This window comes from Schistocerca piceifrons, chromosome 6 (genome assembly GCF_021461385.2).
Source record: "Schistocerca piceifrons isolate TAMUIC-IGC-003096 chromosome 6, iqSchPice1.1, whole genome shotgun sequence".
Classification (NCBI taxonomy): Eukaryota; Metazoa; Arthropoda; class Insecta; order Orthoptera; family Acrididae; genus Schistocerca; species Schistocerca piceifrons.
Window position 1 is genome coordinate 350,352,618 of NC_060143.1, and position 20,233 is coordinate 350,372,850.

The following is a 20,233-nucleotide window of genomic DNA, read 5'->3' on the forward strand; positions in this document are numbered from 1 at the left end:
ATATTCTTTCTGTGGTCTGTCTTAGTTTATTTTCTGTTGATAAACAGTTTAAGGTATTAAATTATTTTTATTTTAAAAAGTACACACATTTTTTTGTTTATAGGTAATATGTTTTTGGACTACGTCCAGGTGTTACTGTACTGTTGAAAGTCAGTAGGGTGAAGAGCAGTGGTTTGTGGGAGGGTCACATGGGAGATCCCACTCTGATTGCCAGCGAGAAAATTTAAGGGAAACACTGTAAAACTGAAATGTGGACTAAAGTTTAAACTTATAACTAGCCAAAGCATTTATAAGTACAGTATATATGTGTATATTGCCAGGATGTAACAACTAATGAAGTGAAGCCAATATTAAAAATATATATAAATATACATATATAAATAATGTAATTGAGTAAATACGTGCACAAAATGTTTTCGTCGCCAAAGGATACTATTTGCTTGTTGTTGTTCACCCCAATTTTATTGTGTAAATATTTTTGTTTAAAAAGTTTTAGAAATGTGAAAATGATATCTTGGCTCTGTTTTTTATATTTATTGTAATGTATTCTGCAGAAACTGAATGGTGGTTGGCAACTATGGAACTCAGAATACTTTCACTGTAGTTGTCTTATAATTTCTGAAAAAAAGAAAATAGAGAACTGTGTTACTTGTTGGCGTTTTGGAAGAGTAGCTGTTTTTGGTGTGGCCAACTGTTTTAGGACTAGCTATGCAGTATTTGATTAACAATTGTGTCATTGTTTACATGTCATTTTGTGTCTATGTAAGTAAAACTTTTTCTCATTGTTTCAAATGTTTTTACACATTGTGAAGTAGCTGTGGTATTTCTTGTCTCTTTTTTTTTAAATTTTATTACTATTCTTTTATATACAAAAGGTCCAGTGGCATAATGTGTTTTAAAGTAGTGTATTGTCAGATTTGACAAATGCCCCCCCTCGAAATTTGTAGCTGTAAATGTGGCATATCAGTTATTTTCAAAACTAATGTTGTTTTCTTATATTAGCGTAAAACTTTACTCTTTTAAATCCTCACTCCAACTTTAGTGTTCCTGGAAACTGTTGTAGGTAGAGGCCGAACATTTGTGCAGTTTCAGTCAGACACTCAGAGTAGCTCCATCTGAATAGGAAGTGGGGGAATTCCAAATATCTGGCCACCACATTCTCGGAGTAGTGTTGCTTCCTCATATGTTGCATGTAGGGTGAGGCATCTATCCATTTAGTTAGTATTTGACACTCCAATAATATTGATAATCTATTTTTACTTTGATGAATAGTCACTAATGCATCACACGCGCGCGCGCGCGCGCGCGCACACACACACACACACACACACACACACACACACACACACACACCTTTGCTACTTTCAGAAGCTTTTGATATGTTTGTGCACAATTGTAGAGTGGAAATAGGAAATGCTGATGAAAGTGTGAAGTGCAAGGTCAAGGAAACCAGGAAAAAGTCATTACAAATTCACATTGCAAATGATTTTATTTGAAGGAATGAAATTCGTGATAGTTTGATGTCATTTGTAACACACAACAGAAAAACATTGAAAAAAGTGTAACAAGTTATAGAAATGAAAATGAAGGTGAAGATGTAAGTGCCATGCTCCACTTCTGGGGAATCTATCATCACTACTCTTACTTCAAACAGAAATGAAGAAAAGTACTTGCATCACTGATACAACGAGAAATAAAATCCTCTGTATTTCAACAAACAATCCTGTTGGAGGAACATCCACAACTGAGCATTATACCAAAGTTCGTAAATCCTGCTTCAGTTGTAAAGTTATTTTACTATCACACAATCGGTTTTGGGCTCTTATAAGCCCATCTTCAGGTGTTGTAAGTTGGTACTGTGGCCTCAGAGTGCCACGATGAACGTGTACTAGGCGTGATGTGCTACCTATGAGCACAGAGCAGGGAGTCCCGAAGATGGGCTTATAAGAGCCCGAAACCAGTCATGTGATAATAAAAGAACTTTACAACTCAAGTGGGATTTTCAACCTCTGGCCTCTGTACTTCATTTCAAGAATATAGACCCTGACTAATATGTCTTTCTTTTTTCATCACATAACTTGTTGGTCAGTGGAAGGTCAGAAGTATTTCCTAGGATGGGAAGGTCACTTAGATTGAACCACATCTTCAACACAACAAACCTGCAGTCTTCATCATCAAACTGCTTTAATCAAAAGTTTGCTTTTCTTTTCTGAGCTGAAACATATTTCTGAAGTGGTGGTTATCTTCCATTCGCTGTTATTTAACAACCTGTTAGCCAAGAAATCCAGATCTAATCAATCACCTTCATCCATTTTCATTAGCCTGGAAGGGTTTTTAGCTTTTAACAACGCTAAGCAATGTTTCTAATTATTCTAGTAAATATCAAAAAATTAACGCTCTGAAGCCGAGTAGCTGCAACCAGGAACCAAAAAAATTTCATTTCAGCACTTTCATATATGCTTCAAAGCAAGTAACATCAAAGTCATTATCATCATGTTGTTTTTGTTGTGTCCTACGCTGGTATCACACCATATGAGTAGTGTCTTCTTACCACTACATCCTGAACTCAAAACTTTTAAGCAAACATGACACCTCTTCATTACCTGCTCTGCCAGTCATATTATCATGTCAGATACACATCAGTCATGTACCTAAGTCAATATTTACGTTCAAGTTGGAATTTGAGAGCTGTCTTGAATAAAACTTCGTATCCTGTTTGAGATTTGGTGTGAACATAACTCCTGGAGATCAGCCGAACTGTACAGATTTCACTTAAGGGTATTTGATAAGCCAAAGTGTCATTTTCAATCATTTCCTGGGCTCTCCCAGCCTTTGCAAGACGTGTCTCCTATTCATATTTTGCAGTCATTTCCAGTTCCTTCAATCTTCATATACAGCTTATTGCATTTTTCACGCCTGTCAGACCAATTATGGGAGAGTTAAAATGTTTTTCTGTAAAAGAAGCATATGTATGACTTACACTAAAGTATGGGCTAAACTAGTCCTTGCTTGATTTTAATCTGCCAAAGTGACTTCCTTCTCTGGGGAAAGATTCAGGTTGTGCTTAATCAAATTTGTATGTTCTTCGCTGAACTTCACCGTATGTGTGTGAGAACTTGTAGTGTGTACACTATGTCCTATACCAACTTCGTAAGTTCTCCCTCCTTTTATAAGATAGTCTTCTAGTGTCTGTAGTTGTCAGATGACAGTACAAAAAATGTGTTATTGCGTACTTGACAGTGTCCACCTGGACCATCGGACACAGTATAATGTGTGCTAGCTTGTCCTCTTTAACATGGCTAATCATATTTACCATGACTTTTTCTGTCAACAGGATTACTTTATTACAGCCCATTATGTATGTACCCTGCTTTTCTTCACATATTGACAAAACTGCATGTATAGATGTCCTTGTGTTTGTATGCAGTGATTTGCACTTATATCTATGGTTACATGTAACCTAGAACAAATAGCTATAACTAGAATGATCATATAAATGATGATGATGATGATGATGATGATGATGATGATGATAACAATAAAATATAACAACACTAAAAATAAAAATATTCCATGACAAAATTACCCAATATTTTGTTTTATTTCATTATGCCGCACAATACACAGTTAAATACTAATGCTTTAAACATCATGCTGTGACGGTTCTTTCTGAACAACAGCTGTCCCTTTGTTACAAACTGCTATCCTTGAATTCCTAGCCCACTATTCTTCTTTATGCTTTTAATCTCGCCTTTCATTTCAATGATAAAGCACTAGCTACAAAAATTCATCTCAAAAATGACTGAAACAAAGTAGATTCTATTGTTGCTTGATGTTTGTATGAAAATTAGTGGGAAACAGGTTGTAATCTGTCTCTACTGCAGTTATACGTGCTTGGCAATTTCAGCATTCCTCAAGCCATGAACAAAAGGAACTTGCACACTGCCTCATCTAGTGAACATGTTTTGAAGTACAAGGAGACTTCTCTGGTACTTCCAATCTATCGTAAATTATTAGCCATGGTACATTCAGTGGCCTAAAGGAAAAAAATGAAAATTTCCAATTTTGGCACCTTCAGCATTTCCTATTTCCAGTCTTCAATTATCTTCAAATGATTTCATGTATTTGCTTTCCTTTTCATGCTTGTAGGCATCTCTCTCTCTCTCTCTCTCTCTCTCTCTCTCTCTCTCTTTCTTTCCCAGCTCTTCATTGTAAAATAATCATTGTGCTGTAGGCTAGACTTTCCTCCACTTCTGGCTTAAGGTACTGACATGTCATGTAATGTTTGTATATATTGTAGCTTGCATTTCGTCCTTCACTATTTCAGAAAAATCATGAATACACACATCCAGTCTCCATTTTGACATATCTAAAAAGTATTTATTTTTATTACAAATGTAATATTTTCAGATAAAGCACTTTTGCAAGAATAATTCTCAAATATATTTAAACTTCAATGTACCTGCTTCTCTGTATGACAGGTAAAGTATTAGAATGCACGGTGTCCATCTCCGACAGCTGACTTTTGGCAAATGACCACCTCATCCATTTCCTCAACACCTTTTATGATAGTGCTGTAGGTAACTGGAGGAAGCACACTAGTCCAAAGCTACAGTTTACTCACCAGTTAACTAGATCCACTAATTAGCTCCTCCATTTGCTCCAGCCAGATTCTAATTTGTTCATCGCCTCCCAGATAGTAAAAGGGATATCCAGAGAAAATGCACCACTAGGAAACTTGGAGCTACTTGCCCTTTCAATGGCTCCACTGACCAGCTCGAGAGAACAGTCCTGTAGCTATGAATAACACAATTTGAGTCTTTTTGCACTCTGAAATAATCAGTAGATTCCCACTGTACCTTTTTCATTAATGGTTCATGCTTCATCTTTTAAAGTGCCTTTCAGAAGTGAAATTTTTAAGTTTAATTTTGTTTTTAAACTCTGCTCTTTCATATGAGAACAATCCCTCCAATAAAAACACAAAGAAGTTTATCACCACAGCTGTTTACTTACTATTGTATTTATTCATATGCTCTTGTTGCACAAAAATTATTTTCATACTCATTCAATCATTGTGCAATACAGAGTGCTCTATACATGCCATGAGTCATTGCTTTTGTTCAGTCCAGAACAGTAAATTGAATGCCTGTGGGCATTGATTACATGAGCACAAACAGAGTTTATGCTTTGTCCTGTGGTTAATTTATTTTACATGCTGCATTATGGCTATTTTAGTATAATAACAGTGTTTAATAAAACTGGAATCTCATCATATTTGGTGCTGTGTAAATGGTGGAAATATCCACAACTCTTCTGCATAATATTATTTTCAAGATTTATTCACGTACATGATTCATCTCTGCGGAAACACAGCCCTTGGAAGTCCTATCATGTTGTTTCTGAAACATTAATAAAAGCACATCATCATATTGTTTAACATGATCATATATGAGATTTTAGTCACCTGCATGATCTGTTGGAAAAATAGTACATACTTCATGTAGAATTGCAGTGACTATTGGCAACTGCTTCTGTTAGTGTTACATATAGTATTAGAAAATAATTGAAAACATTCTTAGAGAATGTTTTATTAGATGGAAATTGCAGTTTGTTCACCTTTACTGCCAAAAAAATTTTTTTTTTTCTGGATTAGTTCTCAGTTTAGATAAAAATCTACTTCGGTGGAAGTGGTGTATGATGCTTCCTCGTGTTAGACTCATTATTTCAAACGTAATATTTTTCTGGAAAACACATGCCTCAATTTGGATGAAACCCCACTGCCATCCTCCTTCGATTTGTGATGAGTGGGTCATGTCATTTATCCAACTGGTCTCAAATATTACTGCAGGTAACATGTTTAAGTTACCAGTATAAATACTGGCCTTGTGTACATGTAATGTATTGAATATGCTGATACAGGATTTTTAATGGCGCATGATGGAGCTCATTTTATAAGCACAAAAAAAGTTATTATTTCAGTATACAGTTATGCTACTGGACTTTAAACTCAGCACAATATTTATCAAACTTTTTTTGCAGTGCCACCAGTTGCAAATGTAACTATGTATTAATCAGATGCTCTGAAAGAGTAAAATGTTCCAGTAGAAACTGAGCTCATGTATTTGGTGGAAACTGAATTAGCAAAACTGCTGTATGCAGGATACTGCTCATCCATTTGCTGAATCAAATATTGTATTGTTTTTGTGATTTGGTCTCTTTTGGAAATGACTGTTGCATATAAGATCAGTACAAAACTTGCAACTGCAGTTGTTAAGGAAGAAATGTTGTGTTATTGTGTCTAGATCTTTTATTTATACAATTGTCTGTTGAATGCAGAGGACTTGCAATTGATCTGAGATGTACTACAACTTTGTCTGGAGCATATTTTATCCCCTACCAAGAGCCCAGTTGTAGAGTAAGAGCTAATTTGTACAAGAGAAGCAGAGATCTATTCTTTGTCTGTCTGCTTGGTGTGTGTGTGTGTGTGTGTGTGTGTGTGTGTGTGTGTGTGTGTGAGAGAGAGAGAGAGAGAGAGAGAGAGAGAGAGAGAGAGAGAGAGAGAGAGAGAGAGAGGTGGTGATAATTATCTGCATTTTGAAAGTTGGTGTATGCATGTCGAGAGAGGAATGTTTTAAATAATCCTAAATGTCTTTTAATAATTTGATTGTGAAATGTACGTATAACAATAGAAATTATATCTATATATGTATATTAAATTTGTAAAGCAAAGAGAATTATATCTATATATATATATATATATTATATATTTGAAGACAGAAATATATACATTTTATGTTGCTAGTCGTTTGTTATAATTGAACTTATTTATTTATAATCATAATAATAATTGTACATTTGTTTTGTTTTGTGTGTGTTGATCCTAACTATTCAAGTGTAGATTGTGAATAATATTCCATTACTGTTTTATTTATTCTATCACATACTTTCAGATCAATGAACAACTGTTCTTTGATATTACAGGATTCATTAATCTTGACTGCAAAATTCTCTGAATCTCTCATGAGCTGATATAAATGTTAGTAAAAGTGGTAGTGTTGGGTGTTGGTCATTTGTAAACAATATGGAGAAAGCTTTGTGGATGTATATTTTCCATGATAATTGGCAATTGTGCTTACCTGGCCAGCATATAATTATTATTGTAATTTTTGAAATACCATCCGGATGAGGAGTTTAAGACAAACAACTATACAATATCAGTGGAATGGCTGGTCGTAATATGTCAGAGGGAGGTTATACAATCACTGTTCATGTAAAATCTTTCAGCCAAAAGTTAGGTTAGTCAGAAGATATCTTTTTAATATCTGACTTCCGCCATTTGCCATCAGAAATTGAGATAGTGATAGAATTTCAAATCTAAAAGGTACTGCTTAACTGTTCTATAATTCTTGAGTACCTGTCCAGTGCGGCGAGGAGTCTTGCTGCAACATTTTTTAATATGTGAAACTGTCATTTTTCATCATGTATGACAAAGTGAATGGTGTGTTCTCATTGTACTGCTTATGTCTTATTTTGAAGTCACTTCATCATTTTTCACCTTGTTTTAGTATTTCAGTTGTGATAAAACTCCATGCCTCACATGAACAACATATTTTGTACTATGAGCTTGTTGTAACTATCATGGAATTAAGTACATCACATAATTTTCTGTTCATTAAGATTCCTTGGAGGATAATGAATCATTTTCATTAGTTGCTACTCAGTTAATTGAAATTTCTTCTTACTTCCATTTGTTTGTTGTTGTAGGGGAAAAAGCTAGTGTAATTTTGTGATTTCATAGGAAGAATTGAAGTTAGTGCGCGCGTGACACACACACACACACACACACACACACACACACACACACACACATATATTTGGTGTTACTATTTGGTACACAATGTTACAGCATAGCATTAATTTTCTGAGGGACTGGAAACAATTTATAAATCCATTGCATCATCGAAAACTCTTTGAATTATGGGTAACAAGCAATATAGAAGTTTGATTTTTGTATCTTTGGTCATTTAGCGTTTCAGGTAAACAAAATACTGATATCACGTTCTTATTACATATTGTGTAGGGACCTAAATTATTTCACCAACAAAGTGAACATGTTTCCACTGAAACTTAAGCTTACAAACGTGATGCTTCTATTCTTTATTTGGTCTTGATGTGACCAGAATTTTCCACTTGGTAAATGGTTGTACATAACTGATGCATGGTTGTACATGAGTTTGGAAAATTGGTAACAGTAAGTCAATTGAAAAGAGTAATTGCTGAATGAAAAATGAGATCATCTCCATTGATATAACCATTAATATTTTGTGTGCTGTTCCCAAGAAACCAACTCAAACCTGTTTGTAAGTTTTTGACAGCATTTCTATAGAATGAGCATCTGTGTGTTGAAGTCTTCCTGTAACTGTACTAACAGTCTTCTGAAATAAGTTAGTGACTAACATTATGTTTGGAAAAATATTTTGGTATGCTACTGTTTACTTTCAGCACTTGCTGCATATAATTGTTGTATTGTTTTTCATCATCTGTTTTCTCATATTAGATTCCCTTCGAAAATGTCAGATTCAGTGAAAACAGTTTTATGTTTCTAAGGAGTTTACTACAAAAATTATTCCTACTGTGTTGACATGGGTTTAAAATGAGAAGCCTCAGTGTGCTGTTCATAATCTATCTCCAAGAAATTGTATTGATGACAAACATCCAAAGCTTTACTAACATTGCTCTAAGCTAGTTGCAGGAATATTTGCTCCTTCTTTTCGCTTTAGAATGCTGTCACCGGATGTAGCAGTTGAGTCAAGTATGAAGGAAAATCTTACTATTTCCCTTAATGTAACTTTTTTGTTGCTATATCCTAATACATTTTGCTCATTTACCTGTGTATTAGAATTTGTTTTTTTGTTCTATACTACAACATGCAGTTAGTTAGGAGGAAGGTTTTTATGAACTTATTTTACCAACTGAGTAAAAGATATAATTGTACTGAATGTCACATTTTAGGTTCATGAAGTTTTTATGTGTATATTAAAAGAAATTTCTGTATTCTTGATTTGATAGAAACCTATGGAACACAAGGCTGTGTATGCTATTGGGTTTCTCTTTCTTTGCTATGCATTTTACATCATCTATATACTCCATTGCTTATATACCGAAGAGAGACATGTTAAAAATCGTCTGAGAGTAGTATGGAGCTTAATTCCTGCAGCATGGCAGACATCAAAGAAAGTCGGAGCATACTTGTGATCTTTGAGCTCAGATAATGGCCCCTAGGTTTAAGCCATGCATTATTAACAAGTGGAAGAAAGTTCAAAACTTGTAGTAGAGAATATACTGCTATACATGAACATAAGTTTTGTAGTATTTGATATATGAAATTAGAATTATCATAAAAAGAAGATACCTAAGATTACAAGGGGAGTGTAAGTATTAGTCTAGGGTCTTCTATGGAGTGGGACAGAACATGGTATCAGCTAAGATGGGAATCTGTTTCCGCTTTATCAGTCTGTTGAGAATTTCATATTTTAAAGCAATTTGTTATTTTATGTCTTTATTTTATGGTGGTGCATTATTTATGCGGAAAGTAAATATGTACAAGTTATTGTACAGTAAAATAATATATTGTAACATTTATCATTTCATATGCCAAAGATGCAGTGGAAACACCAATTACATATCATAGGTCCCTATGCCGTCTGTAATGCTTAAAAGGAAAATCTAAGTTTGTTTTCTTTTAGAGTATTATTTTTACAAAACAGTTGCTATAAAAAAAAATCAATTGAACACAGTCGGCTTCTGGTTTGATAGAGATTCTACCATAGTTCTCCCTTCTTTGGAGGAAAAAAGAATGGTGTCATTATAAAAATTATAATTACTTGATATTGTGCTTATAATGTATTAGTGGAAGATCTTGAGTGGAATGAGGGACAGCGTGTTGATGACTATAGCTCACCTTTCAAACATCATTGCTTATTTAATATTGGACATATCTTCTCTACAATGCGTTGTCTTTTCTGGTATTATTTATCATGTTACTTTGTTTTGCGTGACATAGAATTTGTATTGTGAATTTGAATTTTCATCGCAGTCGCCTCTATTTAATTATCTCCTTGTGAAACCAAATTCAGTTCACTATCTGTGGGTCACTGATCTCAGCTATAGTTTGCTATAAAATATGTTTATGGAACACATGAAATTAGGTTACTCAGTTGTAATTTAAAGAAGAGAGAGTGTGAGTACTTAACTTTTCTTCCATGCTGCCCTACATGAGAATAAAAAAAGAGATTCGGCAATGAATCTTCATCAGCATCGCATTAATACAGAATAACTGTTATACTTGAGCAATTGTTCACTGTCTCATAACATATAAGTTTGCAAAAGAAGTTACTCTACTGTCACAGTACACACAGTGCTCCACCCACCCCCGCTCCCCAGACACTTTCAATTTCCTATTTCTTGTTTTCCCACAATTTGAAATTACACACACCATGTTTTGTTAAAGGTTATGTGTAGTTATTGGCTTCATAGGATTTTTGCTGCTGACATTAATGCTCATCATCTTTGAACAGGATGAGCATGAGGGGACAAGGATGTTTGTTATGTAAGAGTATTTATGTACAAGTACTATGCTATTTTGCTTGTGGTTTGTCCACTTCTTTGTTACTACACTCTAATAGAGTGGATTATAATGTGACTGCTGCAAATTGGGCTACTCATTATTTTGAACTGGAAGGTGTATAATGAAGCAGATTGAGTTTCATGTAAAAGGAAATTCAAATTGGAAAAATGATAAAACTGCAGAGACAAGAAGGCTGGCCGACATGTACATTTAGAAGGTGCACTGCTAACAGAAGCACCTAAAATAGAACAGAGCACTCCATTGTCTCAGAAGTGAGTGTAAGAAAGATGGGAAGCAAAGGTCTTAGGTTTATTTCTTCCTCATAACAGTTGGTCCCTCGTAGCCTGAGGTCTGAAAGCCCTTCTTGCCATCACTTTCTGTGTTCCCCAACAGTTTCTGAAACATTAATGCCCCAAACAATGGGAATTATATGTTTTATCAAAGTGTTTCAGTACTAGGCATGTCATACCTTGTGTAAGTACTGGCCAGCCTTTGTCTCTTAGCAAAATGTGTTTTTATATTTGAGCTTTAATTTGTTCATTGCCACCAATTTTCTTCATCCTTGACTGGAGGGAGACTCTGCTTCTGTAATGTGACATTTTTGCTGACATTTCTGATATGTTTAAATGTTTGGGAGTTTTGTCTCGTTTTTCCTTTAGTCACCATTTTACTAATTTTTGTAACTTGTAATTTGTCATTTCCTCAGTTTTAAATATCTTGTTTATATCTGCTTTGTTTACAGTGAGGTTCATGCATGCAGAATTTTTATCATGTGCTATTTGAGCACTGTTGCTAGTCATGGAATTTATTTCTCAATGTGCATTGAAGTTTCATTTGTTGCCATAATTAAAATGCAACAATAAATTTAAGTTTTGGCACATAGTTCCATAAGAACTAATTATGGGGAAAATGTGTTGGCAATTTTGCCAGAAAGTATGTGATAATGAAATTGTTCTTACTGAATACAGGTGGACAGTGTTCTTGAGGCTTATTTTGTTAAATTTTTATCCACTGTTATCTTTTTGAATGATTGTTAATGTGACTGCCCAAAAAACATGTGCAAGAACGAATGTTTGTATCTATTATGCTGTCACAATAGACAGTAAAGTTAATAAAGAAGGGAGGACACATAAGTGACCAAAGTATAACAGTCCTAGCACATAATTAAACTGACATACTTCTATAATATTTTGAAGAAGCTGATTAACTTGAAGTTATACATGTATTGATCTCTTGGAGAAATTTGTAACAGATTATACAAGGTACATAAAAAATTGTACATCTTTAAAATTTTTCTCCAGCAGGGTACTTAGGCAGAAGTCTAATATACAAACATTGTTACCTGGCACACCTGATTTTGTGATGGTAATGGTGGTGGTGTTGGAGAATCTTATGTGTAGGAATAAGACCAAAATGCCCAACCTAGTTTTCTGTTTTAAGTGACTATTTGGAGAAAAATTTTCCTTAACTGTGTTGGATATAACTCAATACTGAAAGAATTACAGTTCACATTAGTGCAATTAATGTCAGTTAAAACCTTAAGCACCCTCATTCATCAAATAGCACAATATTTTTGTAAGAAGGTGTACTACCATACCAAAACAAAAAGAGCACCTTCAGTGGATACCCATCCAGGTGATCAAGGAATTGTTAATATTATTTAGCTTTTGATAATATTTTATCTACCATTTGTATCACATTCAAGTGTGTAACCTTCTGTTAACTATGGCTGTTGGGGAAAAAAGTGAAATAAAGTGATCAACACAGAAAATAGGATACTCTACAATTTTAACAATGCACATAATAGAAAATGGTTTTACTTGCATACCAATAGTTAATGTGATTTAAAGCAAAGTAAGATAATTGTTACCAATACGTATGCTGACTTTGTTATAGTTAAATTTGATGTTTTTTTGACTGTGATATGTCCACCTGTATTGTCAGTTATTTGAACATGTAACCTATCTTTCTAGAATGTATACTTAAGTTTCAGTTTGCAGTTAGGACTAAGTGTTAAGTACTGTCATCACATTCTCTAACAAGTCTCAACACAAACTGGGACAGTGCACTGTTGCACTGATCTTTTAATGGTTGAATATCTATGAAATCTGTGAGTGGTTGGAAAATTTTGAGCCCCTAATTTCATTTTAAATGTTTGTTTTCATTGTAGTTAATTTTACTTAAAGCATGAATGCTGATAGTCACTTTTTAAGGTGGCCAGTTTGTATGAATGATAATTTTACTAACAGTTACTATATGTTGTTAGCAGTTTAAATCAGAAAATATACACACAGACAGAGAAAGAGAGAGAGAGAGAGAGAGAGAGAGAGAGAGAGAGAGAGAGAGAGAGAGAGAGAGAGAGAGATTTTCTTTGAATGTTTGTGTTGATTACTGATCATTTGTGAGAAGACTTGTTAATAAGCAGTTTATATTTGCTTTGTGAAAATTTATCGTGTTATCTTCCCAAGCCCGTAGAAATGTAACATGTTAGTCTGATCTCTTTGTTTGCTTAAAACTCTCAATACCAGTCAAAGTCCTCAATACATTGAGAAGTTTGTTACAGTTTGGTAAAATAAAAGGGTATCGTGTTTTGTTTTATGAGCCAGTGGACTAGAACATTTATGCTTTTCACAGTATACATTGAATTAAAGGTTTTGTACTGTTTTGGAATGAGAATGAAATCTAATTATCTTGGAGCAGCTTTTGTCATACTATACAAAAGTGATATTTTATGTGATAGTGTTATGACTTCTAAACATTGATTTGGTACTGAGAATATTTTCTACAATAAAGCTGAGAGAGCTATTTAAAGTGGAATACTTTTAATATTCCAGCAGATTTGGTTTAAAGTAGTCCTGGTAATGTTAAATCTGGTGTAAACTCATTACTTTCTGGAATAATATCATTATTAAATTGTTCATGTAAAGGATTATCATCTTTGTTCATATGTTTACCTTTATAGATATACAGACATTATGTGTTGGAAAAAATAAAGAATATGTTTTAGCGGTAAAATTGTAGTTAAATGTACAATATAACAGAAACACACTCACACAAACAAACAAAAAATTAATAAAATCATCCTTTTCCCTGAAGTGTCCAGCAAAAACAAAACAAAAAATTAAAAAATATAAGAAGCCTCAGCATTAATTATGTTTTACATATATAAAAGTAGCAGTCTTCTGGACAAATCATTTCAACTGCTTTACTGATAACTGTAAATTGTGTAATTGTGAATAAATTTACAGTGTCTTATTTACACATTTCATAATGTTCATTATTCTTAAGATGTGTATTTGTTCACTAAAAGCCCTCCTCATATGCAACAGAAAAAGTAATTGAGTGAATGAAGTGATAAGTACATTAGGTGGCTGTAAGTAATATTTATAATTTTCTACTGATTTGAGAGACCTACTTTGAACAGAAAATGCAGCTGAAATGACTTTGGGTTTCTTCTCTAATGATCTGTGGCTGGCTAACTACTCTCTGATTTAGTAGATGTTTGATAAGAAGCAAAATTTGGTTCTAGAGCCTCGAAAATTTCTTTTTTGTGTGTTCCTATAGCCAGTAAGTGTCATCTCTCCGATCAATAATAGTAGTTCCCAGCTTTTGTAGCAAGTTTTTCATGTTAAATCATTACAGCATTTGTTGAGGGACATGAGAATAACATGCATATAATTTTTGTGTTAAGAAGAGAGTAAATTTATCATGCCCAGTTTGGCATTGTGGTTTATTTTGATTATGGAAAACTTGTTAAAAGGAAACATACATTTCAGTTGTTAGACGTCTTATATTTATATTTCGACAATGAAAAACCCACGGTGGAATGTAACAATTACATTTGTATTTCACATAAATCATGCAAATGAGCATCCTGTTAGTTAACTTTGTATATGTACATTATACGAGAGGCAGACTTCAGAGGAGCAGTTGTTTATTCCGTGCGTTTCATTTAAAAAGCTAACCTGTGTGAATGTGTGATGTTTCTTCAGATTCCCATCTGTACATTGATATTTTTATCCTTCATTTCCTGATCATCCATGGAACACAACTAGTGATGATGGTTCTTTTCTATATCTTCTAGTTGTATTCAAATAGCAGATTTTAGACAATGGAAGGTTTGTGTGTATCATCTGTAGATATCTTAATTCACACTTTAGCTTTAGTATGTCAAATATGTTTTCTGCTTTTCTACTGTTTTTCTTTCTTTTTATTAGGACTGACATGTACATAATGTGAATTATTTAGGTAATCTTGTTTTGTGGTTTGATACTCAATGAGAATTGACATTCTTGCACATAAAGAAACCAGAAGCTGGTGTGCAGATGATGTCAATCTCTGCTGCTAAGATTTGTAGCAGTAGTAGTAGTAGTAGTAGTTCTAGTTGTTGTTGTTGTTTTTTGTTACATATTATTTAACTTTTGTGACACTGGATAGATATTTGCAGTTCCTCTTGCAGTGCGAGTTATAACTCAGTGGTTAATTGAAACAGCATAGTGAGGCAGTTAGTGATCTTCGAAAGGTTATTTTCTGTTTCTTTGTGATGTTGTCCTCTAGTTTCTCAAATTAAATGAAAACTGACATAATTAGACATATCATAAAGAACTCTTGTTATTTCTGTTGCAAATGACTGTAATGAGTTATGAAAAGTTTTCCAGTTTAGTTAATGGCTTTTTGTGGGGAGTGGGAAATGTTACCAGTAATTGTACAGGTTTCACGACAATTTTGAAAACTGAAAAGATCTTTTGTGGGGTTTCATTAACAACAATCACATGAAACTTGATCCACTGTGCTTTTCCATGAGATCCGAAATTAATTGTACAGTGGTTCCAAGGCTGATGCCATGTTCATTTTCCTTGACATCTGAAAGGCATGCAAAATAGTTCTGCACTTAACAGTATTCCATTTGAGCCCATAGATGTTTCACGGCACTGCACTGAATAGATATTTGAATGTTGTGCAGGGGCAATTGAATTTAGTGGAACTAAACTTCTAATGGTTGTTGTTTAAATGTCCCCTAACTCTGACTTAAGAGCATTTATGCTCAAGCTAGAGGGGGTTCTTGATTCACTTTATATAAAGTACCAGAAATAAGTTGTATGTGGTGACATCAATATAAATTTTGTGTATGATGGTGCAAGAAAAAGGATGTTGGTAGATCTCCTAAATTCATATGATCTCATGCAGACTGAATTTTTTCCAACTAGGGTGCAGGGGAACAGTATCACAGCTGTAGACAATATTTTTATTCACTCTTCATTACTAGATGGGCATTCTGTTAGTAAAAGGGTGAATGGCCTTTCAGACCATGATGGACAAATTTTAACACTAAAAGGCTTTTGTACTCAAACAAATTTCACATGTAATTACAAACTATGTAGGAAAGTTAATCCAACAGTAATAGTGTGTTTTTTAAATCTCGTCAAGGAACAAGAGTGGCAGGATGTTTATAGTGCCGATAACATAGATGACAAATAAAATGCTTTCCTTAACACATTTCTTGTGCTCTTTGAGAGTTGCTTTCCATTAGAATGTTCTAAATGGGGTACTAGCAGTAAAACGCAGCCCGGGTGGCTGACCAGTGGGATATCATGTAGAACAAAGTGGGAATTATATCAAAATGTTGGAAGAAGTCACAATCAAGTTACAGTGGGCCATTACAAACAGTACGGTAAAGTGCTTAAAAATGTTATTAGGAAGGCAAAGAGTATATGGTATGCAAATAGAATACCGTAGCTAATTCACAGGATAAAATTAAAATCATATGGTCAGGTGTGAAGGAAGTGTCTGGTCAGCAGTTTGTAGTAAAAATGTTTATGTTACTGATAAATCAGATATATGTACAGTATTTAATAATCATTTTATGAACATTACTAGTGAATTAAATAAAACTTTAGTTTCTACAGGGAATCGTATAACTCTCTTCGAAATGCCTTTCTGAGACTGATGTCTGAAATACCCCTCGGTGATACAGACAACGGGGAGATTGAGTCAATAATTAAATCACTGAAGACTAAGGACTCTTATGGATATGATGGGGTGCCGTAGAATATTAAAGTAATGTGCTGCACATGTTGGCCCTATATTTAACCATATTTGTAATTTTTCCTTTAGGAATGTTCAGTTTACTAAACGATTAAAGTACTCAGTAGTAAAGCCACTTTAAAAAAAGGGAGAAAGGGATAATGTAGACAATTTTAGACCTATTTCTATGCCATCAGTGTTTGCTAAAGTTATTGAAAAGGCTGTTTATATAAGGATAATTGATCATTTTATATCACACAATTTGCCATCAAAATTACAGTTCAGCTTCAGAAGTCGTTTAATAAATGAAAATGACACATTCTTTTTTTTTCTCTGTGAGGTACTGGATGGGTTAAATGAAAGGTTTCAAATGCTAGGCATATTTTTTGATTTACTAAGGCATTTGATTGTGTTGTTCACAAAATACTGCTCCAGAAGTCGGATCATTACGGAATATAGGGATAGGGAGTAGCTCACAGTTGGTTCACCTCTTACTGTAGCAACGGACAGCAAAAGGGCATTATTCACAGTGTTGAGAATGGCTGTGACGTGCGGTCTGAGTGAGGTATGGCCAAGTGGGGGGAGCCCTGGGGATCTGTGTTGGGGCCACTCCTGTTCCTTATTTATATAAGTGATATGCCCTATCTACTAAGGGTAACTCTAAAATATTTCTGTTTGTTGATGACACTAGCTTGGTAGTAAAGGATGTTGTGTGGAACATTGGTTCAGTTTCAAATAGTGCAGCTCGTATGTTCATGACTTGGAGAAAATAAACTAATGCTAAATAACAGTAAGACTGAGTTTTTACAGTTTATAACACACAATTCAACAAAACCTGATGTTTTCACATTACAGAATGGGCATATGATTAGTGAGACTGAACAGTTCAATTTTCTAGGTGTTCAGATAGATTGTAAACTGTCATGGAAAATCCACATCCAGGATCTTGTTCAAAGACTTAATGCTGCCAATTTTGCTATTTGAATGGTATCTGAAGTGAGTGAGTGTTCAACACGAAAATTAGCCTACTTTGCTTATTTTCATTTGCTTATGTTGTATGGTATTATATTTTGGGGTAACTCTTCCCATTCTAAAAGGATATTTTTGGTTCAGAAACGGGTGGTTCGAGCAGTAAGTGGTGTAAGTTCATTAACTTCTTGTCGACCCCTGTTCACGAGTCTGGTTATTTTGACATTAACACCTCTATGTATATATTCCTTACTGTAATTTCTTGTTAATAACATTAGCTTATTCCCAAGAATAAGCAACTTTCACTCAGTTAATACTCGGCAGAAATCAAACCTGCATTAGGATCAGACTTCGTTAACTATTGTGCAGAAAGGTGTGCAGTATACTGCTGCACCCATTTTCTATAAGCTGCCACTACAATGCAAAAACCTTAGTAGTAATCCACGCACTTTCAAATCGAGACTGAAAAGTTTCCTCATGGGTCACTCCTATTCTGTTGGAGTTCCCTGAAAAATGAAGCTGATTCATATTTTATTCTTGATTGCATACACTTAAACTTATGGCTTGACTTTTTTTGGGTTCATAAACATTTTATTTTTATCTGTTATTACATTTATGTTGTAATTTCATGTATTGACACATTCCATGACCTTGGAGATTTGCTCCTCAATTTTGTCCTATGGAAATTGATGTGTAAATAAAAATAAAATAAACCAAGTGAACAAAATGAGATCTTACAGAATAAAAGATGAGCTTTGTGATTGGTTTTGAGAACTTCATATAAAATAAAACTAAGTCTGTTTCCCTAACAACGGGAAGCGGCCAGATGTGAAAGTAGCCAAAAGCAGACCCAGTTAGATGTTACAATACTGTTAGTGTTCCAGGATGGGAACTAAATATGTCATGGGGATAACATCAGAGCTCCATGAGGCCATTTGTGGAATATTAAGGAAAGTCACACCACCAGAAAAACTGTAATGGAATACAAGAAGACAGCAGGAGGCACTTTTAGCAGGGGCCGTTAGTGGACCCTTAACATAAGCAGATTTTGCATATGATACATAATCACACAGAAAGACATATTATTATTGGATTACACGAGTGAGGCTAAATGTCTTTAAACAGTTACTGCTTTTAAACACCCAGAAGTGTGCAAAATTAGAAAATTATAATAATATGAAAACAGATTTACAAAAGACTGACGACAGACTGAATATCAGTGACAGAATCATAAAGAACACAGGAGTGGCCCCAACTTCACCAGTGGAACTTTGGGCACTGTTATATTCTTAATAGTCAGAAACCACAAGAAATGAATTCTCCATTGTGTAAGAAAACAATGATTTAGAAGACAAACTATCCACTCTCCCTTTTCAAAGTTCTTCTGTGTGCTGGAAAAACGATCCACCGTTTAGAAGTAGGAAATGATCAGACTCCTTTAGAGATCACAATCATTGTCAATGATAGCTTGCATGTATCTTTGCATTTTCAAATGTCACATAATATCAATGAAATTTTGTGACCTTTTTCAATTAGACTTACTGATGTATTGCGACCATTTAAAATATTTGATTGTGGCTGCCGTTCTGTTATGTATCAGGAAATAAAAAGGTAGTGTGTCGTTGTTGCACTTACACACTCAAAGAAACTGGAATTTGTAACACTGATTACACCAGACACTAAAGCATTCTTAACCCAGGCTTATTTCAGTATGTTCTTGATAGTAAACATGAAAGCTGGGCAGTCCCGTTTCTGCGGCTGGGGTGTTGTACAGAGCTTACCCCCTTTCATTCACACTCTGCAGTATCTCTCTTGTGTGATAAATTAGTCTGTTCCCTATACCTTTCAGGTAATGGAAGATCCAGAGTGGAATGTAAGAGTATTATGAAAAGGATTGTTGCTACACAACACACAATGTAAATGCTGAGTCTCAGGTAGAAACAACAAAAGGACTACCAGAAAGTGAGCTTTCTGCCAACAAGGCCTGTTCTGAAAATAGAAATAGACTACACACTCTCTCTCTCTCTCTCTCTCTCTCTCTCTCTCTCTCTCTCTCTCTCTCTCTCTCTCAAACAAGCGCAACTCACTCACACATGACCTCTGTCTAGCAGCTGAAGCCAGACTGCATGTAGCAGCGCATGATGGGAGGGGCAACCATTTGATGGGGGTAAGGATGAGGTTGGGGCGGGGAGGGGGATGGATAGCAGGATAGATTTGGGGGATGTTAAAGTGCTGCTTTTGGGTGTGAGGAATGAGGTGGAGTGGGCATGCTCAGCAATAGGGTGGTTCAGCTGGTTCTTGGCCACAGTTTGTCAGTGGCCATTCATGCAGACAGACAGCTTGTTGGCTGTAAGGCCCACGTAGAATGCAGCACAGTGGATGCAGCTTCACTTGTACGTCACATGAAGGGTTTCACAGGTAGCCTGGCCTTGATGGGATGGGTGATCTTATGACTGGAGGTGGTGGGAGGATATATGGGACATGCTTACATCTAGGTCAATTACAGGGATATGAGGCAATGGGTTGGGACAGGGGTTATGCAGGGATGGGTGAGGATATTGTGCAGATTTGGTGGGCGGAGGACTACCACTGATGGAGGGGTGGGAAGAATAG

At 34.9% G+C, this 20,233-nt stretch overlaps 1 protein-coding gene across 1 annotated transcript in view; it reads left to right on the plus strand.

Annotated features, from left to right (window-relative positions):
* LOC124802691 (guanine nucleotide-binding protein G(s) subunit alpha) overlaps nt 1-738 on the plus strand; it is a 358,394-nt gene extending 357,656 nt beyond the window's left edge. Inside the window, exon 11 of the mRNA XM_047263629.1 lies at nt 104-738. The gene's annotated coding sequence lies outside the window, so the exon portion shown is untranslated. The remainder of the gene's footprint in view (nt 1-103) is intronic.
* The last annotated feature ends 19,495 nt before the right edge of the window (nt 739-20,233 follow it).